A 20,164-nucleotide genomic window follows, 5' to 3' on the forward strand; every position below is an offset into this window, starting at 1 on the left:
TTTAGTCTGACATCCCAAACTTGCCAAAACAGTTCAAAAGCAAATATTTTAATTTTACTTTGAAATCCATAAGGGGAAAATGGCAAAGGTTTGTAAAGTTCCAAAAAAATAGTGACTTGCATAGTCTGGCCTCAAGTTTTAGGGGAGAAATTCCATTGGTGGTCAAGCATAGAACCGGTGTATCCTTGGCCATTGTAAAGTTTATTTATTATAGTTGATGCTGTAAATCCACCGATCATTCATTCTACTACTGCTACTACTACACACGCACACACACAAACAAACATGCACACACACACAAACCCTTCGTTATTATAACATACCATGGGGGAGGAATGGTGTTCTTTATTGCTGATAGTCTGTTATAACCAAGTAGGGGATTACTGAGAATAGAGTATCATTGCACAGGGAGTAAAAACAAACAACTGCAGATGCTGGTTAATACACAAAAGGAAGCAAAGTGCTGGAGTAACTCGGTAGGTCAGGTAACATCTCTGGAGAACATGGATAGGTGGTGGTGCGGGTTGGTGGCAACTTCCTTGGTCCCGTCTCAGAGAGATGATAGAGCTGGTGAACGTCGCACTCCATTTCCTAGCTCAGCGGCGGAGCACAACCTCATGGCAGTCGGGTGCACGGCACGATTCAGCGGTGGGTCTTGACCCGAAACATCACCTATTCATGCTCTCCAAAGATGATGCCTGACCTGCTGAGTTACTCCAGCACTGCGTCCTTCATCATTGCACATGTGTCGAACGAAACAATTGCTTGTCAATTTATATGGCTTCCTGCAGTGTAACTAGCAACCTATGTTCTTAAAGGGATAGTGCTGTCTGATTACCATAGAAACGCTCCGTCCGCTATAACTGAAACCTATTGTAAAAAGGTCCATAATAACGAGGGTATACTGCGTATAGGATATACGAGTGCAATGAGGTTTTCATTATACAGCACCGAGTCTCAAGAAAACAACTGCATATGTACAATAGACCAAGATTCCAAAATGTTACCTCTGCAAAAGACCACAGGATAGACATTTTATTTTGGTGTGCATGTTTAGAATTGACAGTGTAACTCATGTATGTGTCATTGAAAAGTGATTGAGGTTATGCATAATACAGCTTTGAATTCTGTTTGTGAGATCATATTGGTGGGACTTAAATCCACTATTAAATTAGTTGATATCTGCATAAATGTTACAGGTGTAGCAGGAAGATTTCCACATTCAGGTGACGCCTTTATGAACAATAAGAATTTCTGTTTTGAGGACCAAAATTATTTTTTAAAGTGCAAGAATTGTTCTGTTAATAAGCAAAATAATAAGAATATTCAAGGATCAAGCACATTCTTTTGTTTACATCATTGTAGTGTATTCATTCAGTTTTAAATGAAACAAGCATACGCAGCTCCATTGATGGAGTCATAGAATTAGGCAGTATATAAACAAGCACTTCCTTCCATCAAATCCACTCTGACTGCTAAATATCCATTTACAGTGAATATACATTTACTCCCATTGTATTCTCCATGTTCCTATCAACTACTTCCAAGTTCCCATAAATATACCTTTTGTTTAAATTGTGTTTGTGACTCACAAAGGAGTAGGTAAAGCCCCTGTCCCATTTTCACGTCCTAATTCGCGACCTCTGATGACCTTAAACGACCTAAGAAAATAAAGGTCGAGGTAACCTACGACCTTCCACGACTGTGTACGACCTCCTACGACTATGTTGAAGACCTCCCACAACTATGTTGAAGACCTCCTACGACTATGTTGAAGACCTTCACGACTATGTTGAAGACCTCCACGACTATGTTGAAGACCTCCAACGACTATGAAGAAGACCTCCTTTGACCTCCATCGACTATGTTGAAGACTGGCTTCGACCATGTACGTTTTACGGCTGTTTGCAGTAGCCCTTTTGCTTCAGCAGCCTTTTAAGAAAGGCAGAAGGGGAAGAGGAAGCACAAGAACAGGTCTCAATGGGTGAATGGAGATGATGTAATGAACTGTCACAGGACACCAGATGACTGGAAGAGTGTGGCGCTGGGCTTTGACAAAAGATGGAACTTTAAGCACACATGTGGGGCAGTGGATGGCAAACATGCCATTCTTGTCCCTGTACCCCTCATTTTCCTTTTTGTACAGGGTGGCATTCTGCTGGAACCATTCCTCAAGGTCCCCCTCCTGCTACCTGGTGAAAGTGTAGGGAATAACCTTCTTCCAGCCCTCCCTCACCACCAATGCGGCATCTGCCTCTGATGCTGTGTCAGACACAGGAGAAAGGGCTGCTTTGCTGCCTTCAAATGAGGCAGTGAAAGATAGGGTGGTGGTGGGGACATATACTACCACCCTGGTCTCCACCTCCAGGGGTCTCTCATGCAGGGCTACCTCCTCCTGCACTATCACCTCCTGTGGCATCACCACCTGCCACTCCTCCTCTTGGGTGGGCAACACCTGCATGGCTGTTTTTTTTTTTAGGGTTGTGCCCTCCCCCTGCGCTGCTGCCTTTTTGGTGCCATCTCTAAAACACAAGTCTCCTCTCCAAAAAACTCTCCAGCTACGAATGAACATGCCTTGGAGTGACCGAGGTGACATTCTGCTGTTTAAATAACCTTTTTTTTTTACTGACCTTTTTTTCACCCTGGAGCTATTACCTTCGGCTTCCTCCAATCACCTACAATTTACTTACAACTAGCATCACGACCTACTACGACCCACCTACGAGTAAAAGGTATCGATTTTATCCATGCCGATCTTTTTTTTTACTCGTGGACATTTTTTATCAGGCTAGAAAAAGTGCCGCGACCTACTTAATGCCACGAGTACCTACGACTAGCATCACGACCTGCTACGACCTACCTACGACCTCGTGGCGACCATGCTGCGTGTATGAGTCAAGGGCAAACTCGGCAGAGGTCGCGAATTAGGTCGTGAAAGTGGGACAGGGGCTTAATGCTCTATCAATCCAGCACAAACTATTTTGAACATTTGTTTTCACAATTGTAGCACTGTCACCTCCAGGCCTGAGAGTTCAACTCCCACTGCTGAATTTGAGCATACAATAAGGGCAGAAGCTTCAAAGCAATACTAAGTGAATATTGTTTTGTCTGAAGTGTGATCTCTCTGGAGAATCATAAGCTATAAGCTCTATCTGATCAGATAGAGCTGAAATAAAAGTATGATTCTTTGATCCACACTTTTTGCATTTCAAACGTATAGAAATGTTTGTGTATTTATATAAAGGCAGGCTCTTTTTCTTTTATACTTTTTTTGGTGACTTCGTAATTCTCTTATAGTCGGTAAAGAGTTAAGGTACTTTTCTTATTCTTCCTGTTATCTGTTTCTGATGGTTTACTAGTTTCTCCTCTCTTTGATCTGAGCTATTATAGTACTTTCTATGAAATTTGGGTTGATAACAACACCATTAATAAACATAGTGTGTTTGGGATGGCAGGAGCTATCGTGTTTATTGCTATCACAAACTATGTTTTCATGAGAATAGTAAATGATGCTTAGTATAAAATTTCACCCAGTTCCTACCCTGAGGTTAGAATGCAGAGTTATGGGTCACCAATTTTCTTGGATAAACTGCAATAACGATGGTGAATATGGCAGGGCAATAAGTTGAATTTTGAATTTTCCTGAGTCAGTCAGTATTTACAGTTTGAATCATAATCCAGTGCAAAAGCCCTGGTACTGTCAAACAAAGGAAAATCTTAGTTGCTTCGGGATTTGGGTGCAGAATGCATGAGGGGAATTCTGCCTCCTGGATGCACTTAAGTTCTGGAAAACAGAAAGCGATAGATCATGCTTCAAATGTGTTAGTAAACACCTACCAATGTTCTTACACTGGTCTACAGGAGGGATTGTGAGGCTGCAATAAGGGTTGGAAACATAACTAATTCTGTTTTTCCCATCTGAGGTCAGTTATAGTTTAGATTCTGTTGAATGGGCCAACATAGAAGAAAGATTCACTTTGTTATTATTCAGGTATATTACGCTCAGTGAATTTGCATGAAAGCTTTAACTTCAATCTGTAATGGTAAATTACACTCATTGGAAGTATCCTAAGTGGATAATATATTAGAATCTTATTATAATGAATTTATCTCTGAAGATTATGGCAGGGATTGTGGTCAAATGAAAGATTAGAAAGGCAACTTAATTGATGGTGATCGGAACAGATATTGGTAAACTAAGTAATATGTCCATAAATGTTTGCATACCTGTACAACAAGATTGTGGATGATGGAAGGGAGACTTAGTTTTGAAGGAAAAATGTTGTGATGTAGGCAGAGCCACCAGTCGCAAATCAAATTAAATTTGCAGAAAATGCTGGAAATCAGCATAGGCAAACAAAGAGTGGAAAAGTATTTGAGGAAAATTATCGACTCACCTTATTCCTTGGTATTTAATACGACTAGAATGATGGAAATAACTATTTAACATGGTCAACGAGGATGAAAAGAGGTTCAAAGCTAAGTATTTTTAATTTCAAAAATAAACTTTAACCATAAAAATATATAGAAGACATTCAATACTATCAGGACTTGTCCTCCTTTACATTCATTGTGTGAACAAGTCAATGCATTCATTGTTCCATCAAACCAATACCTTCTATATACAGTGCAACAAAGCCACTCATGTTTCCTCTATGAACAATATGTACATGAAGTGTTTGAAAGGCTATCACACAGGATTCAAGACCTCTATCCATTGGCGGCAGGATCTTAGACAGTAGTCCTCCCTCACAGCGCCTCAGCAGAGGCTGCACCTGTGGAATGTATTGCAACTGTGTATAATCATACTGGATTAAAGGCTATATCGGTCTCCATCCTCCACTAACACCATTGTTCAATGGGGATGATTCCATGGTGGCCAATATAACCAATCTCTTCAGAACCACATCCATAATTAAAAAAGAGGGATTGATGCCGTTCATTTGTTTGGCAGAAAACCTATAATTCTTGGCTTTTCTGTCCTTTCATTTCTTTCCACTTCGGTAAAGCCTGCCATTGAGTTAAAATGCCTTTCTTACTGCAAGGATTCTGCTCTGCTCCTGTTAGTTTGCCTTTTAAGACTGCGTGTATTTAGAATTCACTTCCTTACAAAATTCTATAATGTTCCAAGTTGCTTTTGGAGTCAGTTGCTTCAGACGGCATTGATTATCCTTGTATAACTTTTTTTTTGTTTAGTCCTCCTGGTGGCTGTTTACAATGTTGAGATTTAATTCATCTGCAAACTTGAACCTATGTGCAATTCATAATGTGTCCAGGAATTTTGGTTGCATTAAAAAGGTGTGACCCTCTCAAATGTGTCTATTGCTGGCAAAATCGACAATTACTTTTTTTTCCTTCTGTTCAGACCATTTCCCTCCGTCAACGCAGGACTACAGCATTGCTGGAGGCTACGAAAAATGCAAATGCAGCAATTTTGTGATTGGCACAGCAGTGTAGTTCGGAAAAAGAAAATACTTACTTATGCGAGTCTCACAGTCTTTGGTGAGGAAATAAGGCAAGACAAGATTGGATCCAGCTACACCTTGAGAAGGCCATCTGGCCTAAGAAGCTGCTGAAGACTTTGAATTCCTTCAGTGGAAACCATTTGTTGCCACTTGCACCTCAGTAGCAAGCTTTCAAATGCCAAGGCTACCAAGGTGCCATCGAATATGTTATTGTGGGGCATTTCACGAGATTTAATTCTTAACAACCTGTGCAAAAAGTGATCTCAGCTGAGCCATCCTCTCCGTTTGCATTGCTGACGGAAAAAGAAAATTTACTTCAATGGATCCAGCCTGCCTAAGAAGCTGCTGAAACTTTGAATTCTTCAGTGAAACCTTTTGAATTCCTTTGAAACCATGTTGACCTAAAATTGGCATCGAATTGTTTTGGGCATTTCACGACCAGTGATTGATCTCAAACACTGCATTGACTCAATCCCTGCCTTTGATTACTTTGAGATCATGTTGACCTAAAATTGGCTTTGTTTAACCAGTGATTGAAAACACTTTGGGAAAACTTTATTTTAATATAACTGGGCTTCCCAGTAAAATTCCTGACTTACATTTATCGCAGACTGATGAAAGCAATTGTGCCACACACCTCCTTTGCCATCCTATCTATGTGCTTTGCCGCTTTTAGAGAGCTGGGCATTGCCACTTTCACGAAGCTAAGGACCTACACCCCAGATCCTCTGTCCATTTCTCCTTAGGGTCCTGCAATTATCTATATATTTTCCTCTATATTTTACCTACCAGAGTGCAACACTACACACTTGTCTAGTTGAACTCCATCTGCCATTACTTTGCCCATATTTCTAGCTGGTCTACGTTCATAGGAACACTTTCCTCACTAACCACCACTTATGTCGTCTGCAAAATTACAAATCATTGGATGTAAGTCCACAGAATGGTGAAAAACAAAATGACACTGTCATTATCAACGAGCTGCTTAAAATACTGATAAATCTATATTTTACATCTGCATAATATATAGTCATTATACCAAAAATACCTAACTTTTATCCAAATAATTTACACTCAAACGTGTTTGTCCAAAGTACATGTGTTAAAAACATTTATTTCTTAAATGCAAATCGGACAAATTTACAAAAGTCCTCTGAGAAGATTAACGGGGTAAATTGTAAAATATCTAATGTTTCAAAAGCAAAGTATTCTTGGTTTTGAAGATCTAAAATAAAACCAATAAAAACTGGTAACACCCTGCAAATCATTGAATGCTCGTGGGGAGCATAGGTGTGTATAGTGTACTTAGATTTTCACAAAGTGATTGATAAATTGCTGCCCTGGAGGCTGCTTTGATATAATTGAATTAGAGGGCATTAAATGAAATGTAGCAGTGTGGTTAAGAGGTTGGTTGCACCATACAACAGATGGTAACAGTTAATGTCTGTTGTTTGAACAGGAAGCATAACAACAGGAATGCCAGGCAGTGATCAGTGTTCGGACCATTTTTTCTGTATGATCTGATTTTGGTTTAAGAATTCAGTGGGCCTGATTGTGCTCAATCTGGCTTGCCAGCTGCATTTGCCACCCCTATACTTTTCCAAGAACCAATTTCACAACCTCCAGCTCAGAGAAATCAATCACCCGTGAAGCTAGGCTGCCATGACCATGTTAAAGATTCAGTGGATTGCAAGGCCTCAGGAGGCAGATGCTGAGGCCCAGGCCCTACCATGTTCTTAAGGTTTCTACACTGCAGCCAATGACATTCAAGACATTTTTAAATGTCATTGATTATTTAAAAATGTAATTAAATGCTTGAAATGAATTAAAAAAAACATACCGATTAATCAAAATTAAAAAAATAAATACTGTAATTGCATTTTTGCAACCTTTGTTCTTAAGAACATAAGAAATATTGAAGTAAACGTTCTGGCTTTTCATGCCTCAATTATTCAACTGGGTCATGGCAGACCTACCTGAGTGCCATTTTCCATTCTTTCGATGTCAAAAATCTGAATATCTGTGTTTCATGTGAATATAACAACTGAGCCTCCACGGCCCCCTAGAGGTAGAGAATTTCAAAGGTTCATTGCTCTGATGTGATGACATTTATTTTATCGCAGTCCTACTGTTTATTTGAAACTGCCTCCTTGGTCATTAACTACACTTTCAGGGGAATCATCTTCCCTGCACACAGCCTGCTAAGCCCTTGAAAAATGTAATAGGTTTCAAGCCTAATAAAAGAGAGGAAGAAGCTGCTCCAGAGTCTGACGGTGTGCACTTTCAAGTTTCTGTACCTTCTGCTGGACGGGATCAGGGAGAAGATGTAGTGACCATGGTGGGTCTTTGATTATTTTGGCTGCTTTCCAAGGTGACATGAATGGTCACTGGTGGGAAATCTGGCCTGTGTGATGGACTGGGCTCCATCCACATCTCTCTGCAATTTCTTGTGGTGGTGGGCAAAGTTGCTCCCAAACCAAGTTGGGATGAACCCAACATCAGTAGGTTTGTCGGTGATTGGAGGCATGCCAAATTTACTCAGGAGGTAGAGGTGTTGGTGTGCCTTCTTGACTGTTGCATCAGTGTTGTTGGTCCATGATAGATCATTGGTAATAATAACGGCAAGGGATGCTAAGGAACTTGAATTTCAACCATTTTCACTTCAGCACAATTGGTGCTGATTGTGGTATGTCGCCCAGTTTTGTTTCCTGGTTGATAACTACTTCCTTTGTCTTGCTGACATTGAGGGACGTTATTTTTAATTAGTTCTCTAACTCCTCCTTGTACTCCATCTCGTTTGACACAGACATTGCTACAACAGCTCTTTGTGAAAACAGAACTAGATATTAACCATACCTTGTTGCAAATGACAGATATTGAGAAGCTATGAAATATAAGCAGAGGATGTGTGTACATCTGTGAAGAGGGAAACAATGAACATTTCAAAAGTGTTACACCAGAACAAAATATGAACTTTGCTCAGTGTTAGGATTTGATTCTGAGGTTATAATACTACCTATGCTGACAGTTTGAAACAATAAAGTGTTTTGCATGGTTGATGATGATGTCTTTCTGACACATCATAACTGACTGCAGTCCTACAAAGATAGACACAAAAAGCTGGAGTAACTCAGCGGGACAGGTAGCATCTCTGGTGAGAAGGAATGGGTGACGTTTCAGGTCGAGACCCTTCTTCAGACTTACCCATTGCTTCTCTCCAGAGATACTGCCTGTCCTGCTGAGTTACTCCAGCTTTTTGTGTGTATCTTCGGTTTAAACTATAATCTGCAGTTCCTTCCTATGCAGCTCTACAAAATCAGATAAGAAGGAATTTTCATAGTTTCATTTTACCAGTACCATGAAAGTAAACAAAGCAATTTTATCTGTAGAGAGGGAAACAGAGTAAATGTTTCAGGCCGGTGACTCTTCTTCACACCTAGATCTCATTAACCTGATTATTTGAAATGGTTTTGATTTTAATTTCAAACATTAGCAGTTTTCTGATTTGGAAGTAATTTATCAGGATTTTTTCTCGGTGACTGTTGGGCATGATGTAGCTATTGTATTAACCAGTAAAGCAGTGGTGGCCACCAATGTTGTTGTTGTTTGAGATCTGACAATTGTACATATATGTTAATTATCGTCTACTGTAGGAATTCAGCTGTGATAAAATTCAAAATGGTGAATTGCAGCAAAACTATACAATCTCTGACCACCTTTAGGTGTCCTACCATTTTTGTGGCTTTTCTGTTTAAATTCCTATTTATTAGTGACTTACAAGGTGCTGATGGTCATGGATTTTATAATATTAATGCCATTGGCTGCCACTTGACTACAGATGTATTCTTGTGACGAATGGAACTTGGCACCCTGGCATAAATTTTACTTGTCAGCATCAGACGAGTTTTGCAGGTTGCATTCTGAAATTGCATCAGTACTCCATCGCTTTCTAATCAAGCTGACAACATTGAAACCCGAAGTCCCGCTTCTGAACTTGTAATGGAAGGAAGATGAATAAAGATTAGGGTACTGAAATGAGGAACATCTGAAGCTGTGCCCTGGGCATCTTCCATCAAGATATCTGTTACTGACTAATCCAACACTTAGTGGGCAAGTTATTTGTGAGCAGGATTGGTAGTATTGCTGTCAATCTTTCCATCACATTGCTGATGATTGTGAATGGGCTGATGGAGATGCAATGCTTTTGTCCTCCTGGGGTATTTTCAGGTGCTTAGTTGGATGTCAAAGTTGTAGCTACTCTGAAACTTGGTTAGGTGCTCATCTAATTCGGGATACACCGTTGTAACCTTGCCATGGTTCCTAACATTTACATTGTCCAGTATATATTGAGTTGCTTCCTGCTTGCTTCCACTGAGTTGAGCAGGCTGGCAAAGCTTTGACTGATTAGTTGTAAGAATCATATGGGTCTACTCATGTTGTAATCCTGAGTTGTCATGTTCTTCTAGTGTGAACTATTTCTGATGAATTAATGGCATAGTAATAAAAAGGTGAAGAAGTGGCTAAAATGTATACATTTGGTTCATGTGAACAAACAGTAGCTATGCGATGTGTCCAGTCCATATAACAGCAATCAGAGAGAGTGATGGCTGATTTAAAAAACAAATTGCAAGCAGTTAACATTAAAAAAAATAAGCTGCTCACAATTAATGAACACAGATTCAAAAGCATTCATGGATATCATTCTGAACCTGAGCCAGGTTTGCTCCTGCTTGTTCACCCTGAACAATATCACTATGGCGCTGCTAATTCACTCAGCTAGGATCTGAATTCACTTAGTATCATTTAACACAGGGCATGCTGTGGGAAAGTAGGCAGCATTGGCTTAGGTTACAACATGCTGAACTTAATATTACACAGGCCACAAAAGCCAGAGGTATTTCATATTCATATAGTGCGTGTCATTCAAAGACTCAGACCACTGGTTTCAGTATCTGTTTGCCTTTTGGACATGAAGTTAGAAAACTGTACAAATACATTAAAATCTGATGAATTAAATAAAAAAATGTTATCATGATCCTTGTCAAAAAAATGTTTTCATTTGCAAGGTTAAAACTGCATGTTTAAATTTGAAAGTGACTGCTTTCAAATTAATGACATTTTGCCCATATCAATTTATTCTAATACTCTGTGAAATGCCAACATTTCAACAGAGAATAAATTCACAAAAAGAAATGTAAAGTACAGAACACGTGATTTCCAACTATTAATTGTAGTGCTTAGAAAATCACTGCCTCCTTAACACCCAAAGCTATTGTAAAAAAAATAGAAGTTGTATTAGAACCAATAATTCACTACCTGACCAGTCGGAATACCAATGATTTGGCATCTGGCTCATCAGGTGATGTTTGCTATGCTCCCTTCCACTCACGGGGGCCCTGGTTCCCACGCTCCCTTGAAACTTAACTAATTCAGTTTCCCACGCTCTCTTTAAACTTACTGGATTCACTGAAAAAAAATATTATACTACTCTGTTGCAACTTTAAAAAAATAGTGAATTAAAATGTGTTGGAGCTTTAATATTACATTTGATAATCTTGAAAACCTGATAACACAGCATCACCTAAGTCCCAAATGTGCTGGATTAACAGGGTCTTATTGTACATGACTTTTCTTAAAATGTTTCAATAAAGAATCCTGATTTCATACCAATTTCCTACAGATATATTATTTTGCCACCTGTATCAGAGAGCATTTGAAATCTGCTGTATCATTGTCATAGTCTATAAAATGTGTACTTCTATCATTGGTATGTTGACAGTCAATGCAATTTTGGTGTTTCAAAAGGAAATTCCTTAATGGTTTATGCAGTCATCAAGATTTCCAAACTTTGTTACATGCTTGCAATGTAATTAACTAATTATCTGCGAAGAATACAATAATATATAATACTTCCAAATGTTTTCAAATGGCCTCCAATCCGGAATAAGATACAAGCAAACAGACAAATAACAGCAAATTATCCAATCCTTCAAACTTTTAACTTGTTTCTGCCTATGCTGCTTAGCAGTACACTGTCCTCTGTGCAAATAAAAAATAATTAGATTACTAAATACTTTTTTTCATAACACGAGCCTGTACTTCTCAGTATATGGCAAACTTAATTATATTGTAAGAATTCAAATTACCTATAACTTCAATAATTATGAATAATTGAATAATAACTTGAGAATTAAAGGACGTTAAGTGCACATGTTCCTCATGATTTATGTTAGTTAAGCTTGGGATCATTTTGCTTTCATTGGTTTGTCCTGCCTCAGTGCAGGGTCAAGACTCCATTGCAATGCTCCAGATACCCTTGCAGCTGTTGCACAATGTACTGTTGGTTTCAGTAAATTGTTCATGTTTGCATTTGCCTCAAGCTTCCTTCCCCGTACTCAGTCGTGTAATTTAAGACTCATCTACTTTATTATCCGGCTTGTTATGTTATCTCTTTTAATTCTCATTATGTTGCACTGGGTCATTTTAAATGGCTGTTATGGCCCTGTCCCACTTAGGCGATTTTTAGGCGACTGTCATAGTAGTAGCAGGTTCCCGAAAACCGTCGATTGAACTAATGGGCCTTTCCCACTTAGGCGATTTTTTTAGGTGATTGCCAGCGAATACGATAATGGAATTCACCGAAGTCAGCACCAGCGACAACCTACCTCATCTTAACGATAACCTATGTTAACCTGGCGACAACCTACAACAACACCTACGTCAAGCTACGCTCATAGGCGTCAAACCCACTGTCGCCGAAAAATTTCAACATGTTGAAAATCCAGCGGCAACCAGAATGATGCTACGACTCTTTGGGAGACTGAGGAGACTACTCACGACTCCCATACAGCCGACACCCGGCGACCATGCGGCGACAGCCTAGTCGCCTATAGTCGCCTAAAAAATTGCCTAAATTGGACAGGCCCATTACTCACCATGTGGAAATCTAGCAGTTCAGTATCTTATTGTTCATAAAACCTGATAATTGGACACGAGGCTCACAAGTCAATTTCTTACACTCAGATTAAACTTATCTGTTTTAGGGCAAAATTTATAATACTGTGCAACATCGTCTTATTTTAAAAAAGTGAATTAAAAGTGCACTGGAATATTAGGTCAAGTCTGTGATAATAGTCCGGAAATTCTGTTAGTTTGTCACCATTATTGTCCCGGATTATCACATTTGTAGGGTAGTGGCTTGCCAGATGTCTTGCAAACGAGTGACTGCTGATATATCAGGGAAACTCTTTAAAGCAATGGAATCACTTGTGCATATCAACTAATTATTGTTTTCTCGCAAAATAAATTACTGTCATAGCTGATACACGGAACAATACACCATATTCTAGAAACTTTATTAATAATCTACATTTTATTATATAATGTATTGTGATGGTAAACAAATTGTTTACTTCTGTGAGTGCAGAGGAATCCAGCTATCTGCACTGCGATCCAATGACATTACAATGCACAATTGAGAATTGCTTCTGCAAAGTTTACTCTTGCAGATGTTGTGAGGCCACTTTTACAGAAACAAGCCTTTGCAATGGATGCAAACCCATTTTTAGCACGATGTTAAGATGACCTGCTTGACAATGTCAGAAATAGTGGAAACCTGAGCCTGGAATCATCTGCATTAAGTTGTGTAATTGCCACAAACAGCATGTCTTTTTCTGCTCTCCCACCCACCAACAAAGCATGGTTTGGTGACCTTCATATTTATACATGCACTGCAAGCAAATGAATTTCCTTGTTGATAATACAAAGTCAAGTGTTTTATTGTCATATGTCCCAGAAAGAACAATGAAATTCTCATTTGCAGCAACACAACAGCAGGAAATTACTTTCTTTGTTGGACTCTCAACCATGTAGCGGCAGTAATTATAACCACAAATCACTCATTGGGATTCATAACATATTGTAATATAAGACAATCTCACTCAGTAACATTTTCTTATGTGCTTCTTAACACATTTGCTGCCATTAATATAGAGGTTCACATTTAATAGAGGCAGTACATTGTTTAATGCAGCATCAGACAAAAAGCTGTGGAGGAGATATCCAACTGAGATGTTCACTTGCTTGTTTCATTGCGTGGAAATATTTCCATGAATATAAGTTGTTTACTTTGAAATATATAAATATTTTGAACTGATTTTACGTTTTTCATAGCACCAAAATATACTACCTGGCACTGAGATGCTCTTGCTGGTGGCAATAATTACAGATGCAAGGAAATCTTTAATAAATAATGTGTACCCAAAATTGGTCGCTAGTAATTCGAATAATACGATTTTCACTGAATTCTATATACATGCACATCCCCTTTTTTTTCATAGCCGGCTAGTCAAATTCATTCATGGATAATTGAGACGCAGAATAATCCAACTTCCTTGGACAAACTGTTTTTCCCTTTGTTTATCTCACTCCATTCCACTCCATTAGCTCACTCAAGAAAGTTGTGGAGTTCCAAAATGAAACCAAATACTTTGGTCATTCCGAGTGGAATCCTAAAGATAAAATCCACTTGGCACTGGAAAAAGATGCAAGATATTAAAGGAGGTATTAAATCACGTAGTGTTAAACTTAAGTGTATTTATTTTAATAATCTGATCTGTGATTTTGTTACACATGGAGTGCAGAAGAAATCTTCCCCTGTATGTATAATAATATTCCATATAAAAGTTAATGAATGTCACAGAGCTATTCCGAAAGAGACAAGCCCTTTGGCCGAACTCGTCCTGCCGATTAAGTTGCCTAATGAAGCTTGTACACTTTGCCTACAGCTGGCTCATATCCCACAAAACCTTTCCTATCCAGGTACCTGTCAAAGTGCATTTTAAAGGAAGTAATTATATCTCCTCTACCACTTAATCTGGCAGCTTGTTCCATATAAGCACTATCCTCTGTACAAAGTAAAAGCTTTAATTCTTCTTCTGAGATAGTTCCTCGAGGTGAAGGATAACATGTTTATTTGGATTCTGAGTTCCTATTTGAGAACAGAAATCTAGGATGACATCCGATGAAGGATTAAACTAAGGACCAGTTGCCTTTGAAGGTGAATGTAACGTTGTTTCAAATAAGAAATGCTTCTCATCAATATTAAATGCTGTTGGAGCTTGCTATGTGTAACTCGGAATCTAATATTGCAACAAGTGCTATTATTCAAAAATGCTTACTTGACCCTAAAGTGCGTTAGGCTATCTTGAAAGGGACATGAAAGTTCTTTGTGGTCAACCAGTAGCCTTTGGATTATCAGAAGAAAGGTAAGCTTTTTCTTATGGATCGTTATTGTGCAATCCGTACACGTGACAATAAACTAAACTAACTACCGTAAATTAAACTGTGTGCCCTGGTGAACATTGGTGTAGCTGTGGAAGCAGTTGAAACATGCTTGAGTGTTTAGTATGAGAACTAATCGGGTATCTAAATGAGAGTCATTGACAGCTGTTTATTCGTCTTCCCTTTCTTAATTCCTGAAAAAAAAATTACATAAACCTCTATATATTTTTGTGAATTATAAGTAGTCTTTATCATTGCGTCCCACCAGATATTGTGCAGTCACTGGCTTCTTGCGCCGATTCTCCGCAATGGTAGCATGGCCAAACTATTTTCCACCTAACAATAACATATTTGCTGCACCAACATGACCAGTCACTACCAAATGTTCCCATGGATACTAGTTGTTAAAATAATATGGCCTTGTGAATTGAGTGAGATCATCTATCCCCTTCAGCGGTAAATTCTTAATAAAATGGATTTACAAGTCTAAAGAGAATCCATGTAACAGACTAGTAACTTAGTAAAATCCATCAAAAGCCTTTAAAGAGCATAAATCCATCAAGGCCTTGAAAGAGCAGAAAGAAAGGAGTCTTCCAAGGAAACCTGTGATCTCATTCGCCTAAGGTTTGGAAGATTTGTCCATGGCCTTAACTTCCTTAAAAGAGCAGAACCGACTAGACTGGCATTCTGACCCACATTTCAAAATAATCTTGCAAACATGTGATTTACAATTCAAAACACGGAGATTTTATTTTGTTTCAGAACTTGAAATTGGAGCAATCGATATTGGTTAATACTGTCCTGAATTGCAGGTAGTTATAGCAATTTACCATTTTTGTCACTCGAGACTTAAACAAAAAAATATAAAAGGGGAATACAAAAAGTTTAATGATTCATTTAAATATCTCAGGTCTTATTAAAAACTGATATCAAAACAGAAGCCTGGAATAGTATACTTATATTAATTTATATTTAAATGACATAAATATGTTAACAATATAACAGCAATGCTAAAAAGTAGGATCAATATAGCATCTTTAATGCAAAAAATACACAAGGTCAGTAACAATGGACCTGGGACCCTCTTGCAAGTCTGCATGCAAATTAATTTTTGTTGTTGGAATGTGTGGGGAGCAGAGGAAAGCAGCAGAATATTTGATATAAAACGAATGCAAACTGAGACATTAATGCAGTATTAAAATCACTGGAGCGTGCAAATCTTTCAACATGGTCCAACACGGCACTAGTGTTGTAAAACAAACTTGGATGCAAAAGGAATAGCTGCTCTATTATCGAGGTAAGTCTGTTAGCCATATACTCAGTCCATTTTGTTTGGTTTTCAAATTTTACGCTTTTAACATCGTTAACAAATTTGACAGGGTAATGCAATCTAGTGTTCAGAGCCTGCAAGGTGTCCAGTACAAAATAAATCTTCGTGGTAATCGGAGAAATTGAGAAAAATGTATTTACTCAGGGGCAGTTAAGGAATTGTACTTTAACTGGGCGAGGAGAGATAGCTTTTTAGAGCTAGAGAATAATAACCTCCCCTAAAACCAAGCAGGTGCATTCAGAATCACTCTTGCAGACAAGTGTGAGTATTTTTATGTCATGCGTCTCCAATGTTGAGGTGAGGGAACTTGATGCTGCAATTAGGTTCCCAAAGAACTATTGGCCCATCATCAACACTCTTCACAATTTTCTGTTTATTCATTCCCCATTGTGTGATATTTTTTGTGCCATTTGATACCTTGAATGTCGAAACAAGGAACTGCAGATGCTGGTTTACACGAAACCGACAAAGTGTTGGAGTAACTCAACAGGTCAGACAGCATCCTTGGAGAACATGGATGGGTGGCGTTTTGGGTCAGAACCCTTCTTCCGACAGCTTGTATTGAAGTAAAGCCCATTCATATCGTCTGCTGCACAAACACGAACAGGCAGGGACCCCAATCTACCATTGCAAAACTTTGAGAGAGCGCCTGTGAACAATGTTGTGCTTTTGATGAAGTCAGTAGCAATTGAAATGGATACATTTATACAAAATTTTATATTTTAATTATTGAGGCGGAATCACATACATTGATTATTTTGTCATTTTCAGAATAAATTCATGCTGAAAGGGCCACACATTAGGAAGGGCTGTGTCATTGCCTAATTTTTATAAGTTTTATATACAGTTGTAAATTGATTATCCCAGCATATAGCTAAGTATCATATCTCAAAAGGGAGAGGCATTCGTTGCTTTTTTGCAGTAGCTTTAAAATTGAAGGTTACAGATTCAAACCTAATCTGAGGACCTTGGTCAATTTTAATAGGAATGTTGGCATCTTTGAAAGAAACTTAAGTTTAGCTTCCATTGTTCCTAGAAGTATTCAAGTAGATATAGCTACGTAAAAGTTTGGAGGATTATAATAATTTAAGTCTTGGCGCACCATAATGAAGGAAAGACTGCTGGTGTATATTTTGGTGCATTACATGGAGTATTTAATATTAACACCATAGAAAAAGAATCATTTGATCCAACTTGGCTATGCCAGTGTTTATGTGCAACAAGAGCTTCCACCCACCTTTCTTCATGTAACACTGTCAACATATCTTACTATTTCTATTCCCCTCATGTGTTTATCCAACTTCCTCTTAAACTGCTATGATTTCCCATATGTTTCCAGCTGAACTATTTATTTTTTCCCTGTGTCCCAATGACCAGTATTAAGCAGCAGCTGGTTCTTGAGTAATCAGCTATCAAGCAGCAATGACAAAATTCTCCAAATCAAGTTGTGTGTCTGACATCCTCTCAGCTGCATGATGCGTGGGATGGGACAGAAAATGTACTGTCGATATATAAGTTTGCTCTAAGATGAGAATCGTGCATTCTTAGAATTGCATTTAAATTCATTCCTCCTAGGCAACATAGCTCTGATGTTGGCGTAATCATGATGGTATTAAATCAAAGACAGCTTTGGCTATGAGAAATGGACAGGATCTGAATCCAAAACTCTCTGATAGGTTGCAAGGCTACTTATATAACTTTGACTCAATCTGACGCTGGTAAGTTTAACACAGAGATCATTAATTCTCATGTTCCTTAACTCAGTTTGTACAATGGGAGTAGATCAGGAAATGAGGAGCTGTTGTCATAATTGTAGTTGGAGTTCAGTTACATCTTCACTTACAAGAAATTGAGATATATCTTGTGAGAATTTTTTGTTTATTTTTTTTCCTGTAGACATCCTGTACGTTGCATTTGCGGGACAGAGAGCAGATATGTTGGCTTTGTCTTCAAAGCTTGCTAAATGAAAGCTTTATGAGGTGTGAAGGATGCTGGCCTCTTGGCCATATAGGTTCTTGGCCAGCACATTGCATTGATTGACGAGCTCTCAGGAGGCAGTATGTGCTGACTTGTCAGAAGTTTAATATTAATGTTTGGGACTTTACTTGTTATCCTGTGCAAGATGTAATTGGACATCAGCAAGCTCTGCTTTCCATATTCATTGCAACTATGGAGACAGGAAATAAGAAACATAGTTGTAGTAAATGAAAAAGACCTCATTACTCCTATGTATGAGTTTTAACAATGTACTGCTAATGGCGGCCTATATAGGACAACATTATTAGGTTCTAGTAGGTGCCTCTTCTCGGCATAATAAATAGAATTGTCATATGGTGCTGTTTTAATGTGTTTTTTCAGTGTTATGATGTAATTAAATGTGACTAGAGTGATGTTTTTTCTTCCTTTGCCAATGAAAGAATCTTGACATAATGACATTTTAATTTAGATAATCCAACAAATGTTTTTTAAAAATACTCCTTTCCCAGCCGGATGGAAAATCCTATTATAGGTGAACCTAAGGTTTGTTAACATCTGGCCTTGAGTTGGAGTTGGTATGAGCAGAAATGCATTGCTGAAGGAGCAGAATGGAATATTCAGTTGACTTCTGTGCTATCATCACTGTATAGTGCAGGAGGAACAGCAGATAGGCCAAACAGCAGGTAGACACAAAATGCTGGAGTAACTCAGCGGGACAGGCAGCATCTCTGGAGAGAAGAAATATATGACGTTTTGGATCGAGACCCTTCTTCAGACTGATGTCAGGGAAGAGGGATATACATAGATAAGGAAGTGTAATCTGGGACAAAGGGAATGGAGATAAAGGAAAAAGGCGCAAATGGCATCTGCGGAGGGGAATGGACAGATGACATTTTGGGTCAGGATCCTTCAGACTGACAAAGTAGAGGGGAGGAAGGTCATATCAAGAGGTGAGAGAAAGGGGTGGGGCAAAAACTGGCAAATGATAGTGGATTTAGGCGAGGTGGGGCGGTTTGCAGATGAGTGGAGGTAATAACCAAGGCTGAAGGTAAAGTGAAGGAAAAAGGGCGCAGATGTGGAATCTCATAAGGAAGGTGGGGAGTGAATGTATTGACAATGGAGACAATAGACAATAGGTGCAGGAGTAGGCCATTCGGCCCTTCTAGCCAACACAGCCATTTAATGTGATCATAGCTGATCATCCTCAATCAGTACCCCATTCCTGCCTTTGTTTTGATCATTAATGTCGCGTGTACCGAGATACAGTGAAAAACTTTGCTTGTGTGCAATCCAGTCAATGAAACCATGCATGAGTATGATGAAGTAATGCACAAGTACAACAGGTAGTGCAAAGAGAAAAATACCAGAATGCAGATTACAGCGTTACAACATTATGACATTACAGCTGCAGCGAAAGAGCAGACAAAAAAAGTACAATGACCGCAATAAGGTAGGTTTAAGAAATTGGGATCATACTCTTAGTTAATGATCGGCCAAATCAGTAGTCTGAAAACACATGGAAGAAGCTGTTCCTGAATATGGGTGGTATGTGCCTTCAAGCTTTTGTATTTCTGCCCAACAGAGGAGTGGAGAACAGAGAATGACTGAGGCATAAATGGTACTTGATTATCTTGGCTGCTTTTCCAAGCCTGTTAATTGTAGGTATAGTCAATGGTGGGAGGCTGGTTAGACTGGGCTACATCCACAACTCTTTGGAATTTATTGTGGTCATGGGCAGAGTTGTTGCCAAACCAAGTTGTGATGCATTTGGTGAAATTGGCAAGAATCATTTGAGACATGCTGACCATGGTTGGTCCAGGACAAATTGTTGGTGATGTTTACACCTAGGAACTTGAAGTACTCAACCACCTCCACTTTGGAAACATTAATGCTGACTAGGATGTGTACACCACCTAATTTTCTGAAGTCAATAACAAGCTCCTTTGTCTTGCTGACATTGTGGGAGGAGTTGCTTTGACACTATGTTATTAAGCTCTCTACAACATTCACCGAATCCCATTCATTTGATTCACTAGGGTGGTGGCATTTGTAAACTTGTAAATGGAGCTGGAGCAGAATTTGACCCAACAGTTGTGGGTGTAGAACCAGT

The 20,164-nt window shown here is 38.8% G+C and overlaps 1 protein-coding gene across 5 annotated transcripts in view; it reads left to right on the forward strand.

Annotated features, from left to right (window-relative positions):
• The window catches only part of LOC129700815 (CMP-N-acetylneuraminate-beta-1,4-galactoside alpha-2,3-sialyltransferase-like), a 389,167-nt gene that overhangs the window by 303,824 nt on the left and 65,179 nt on the right, over positions 1-20,164 (forward strand). The window lies entirely within an intron of this gene.

The sequence above is a fragment of the Leucoraja erinacea genome, chromosome 10, assembly GCF_028641065.1.
Source record: "Leucoraja erinacea ecotype New England chromosome 10, Leri_hhj_1, whole genome shotgun sequence".
Taxonomy (NCBI): domain Eukaryota; kingdom Metazoa; phylum Chordata; class Chondrichthyes; order Rajiformes; family Rajidae; genus Leucoraja; species Leucoraja erinaceus.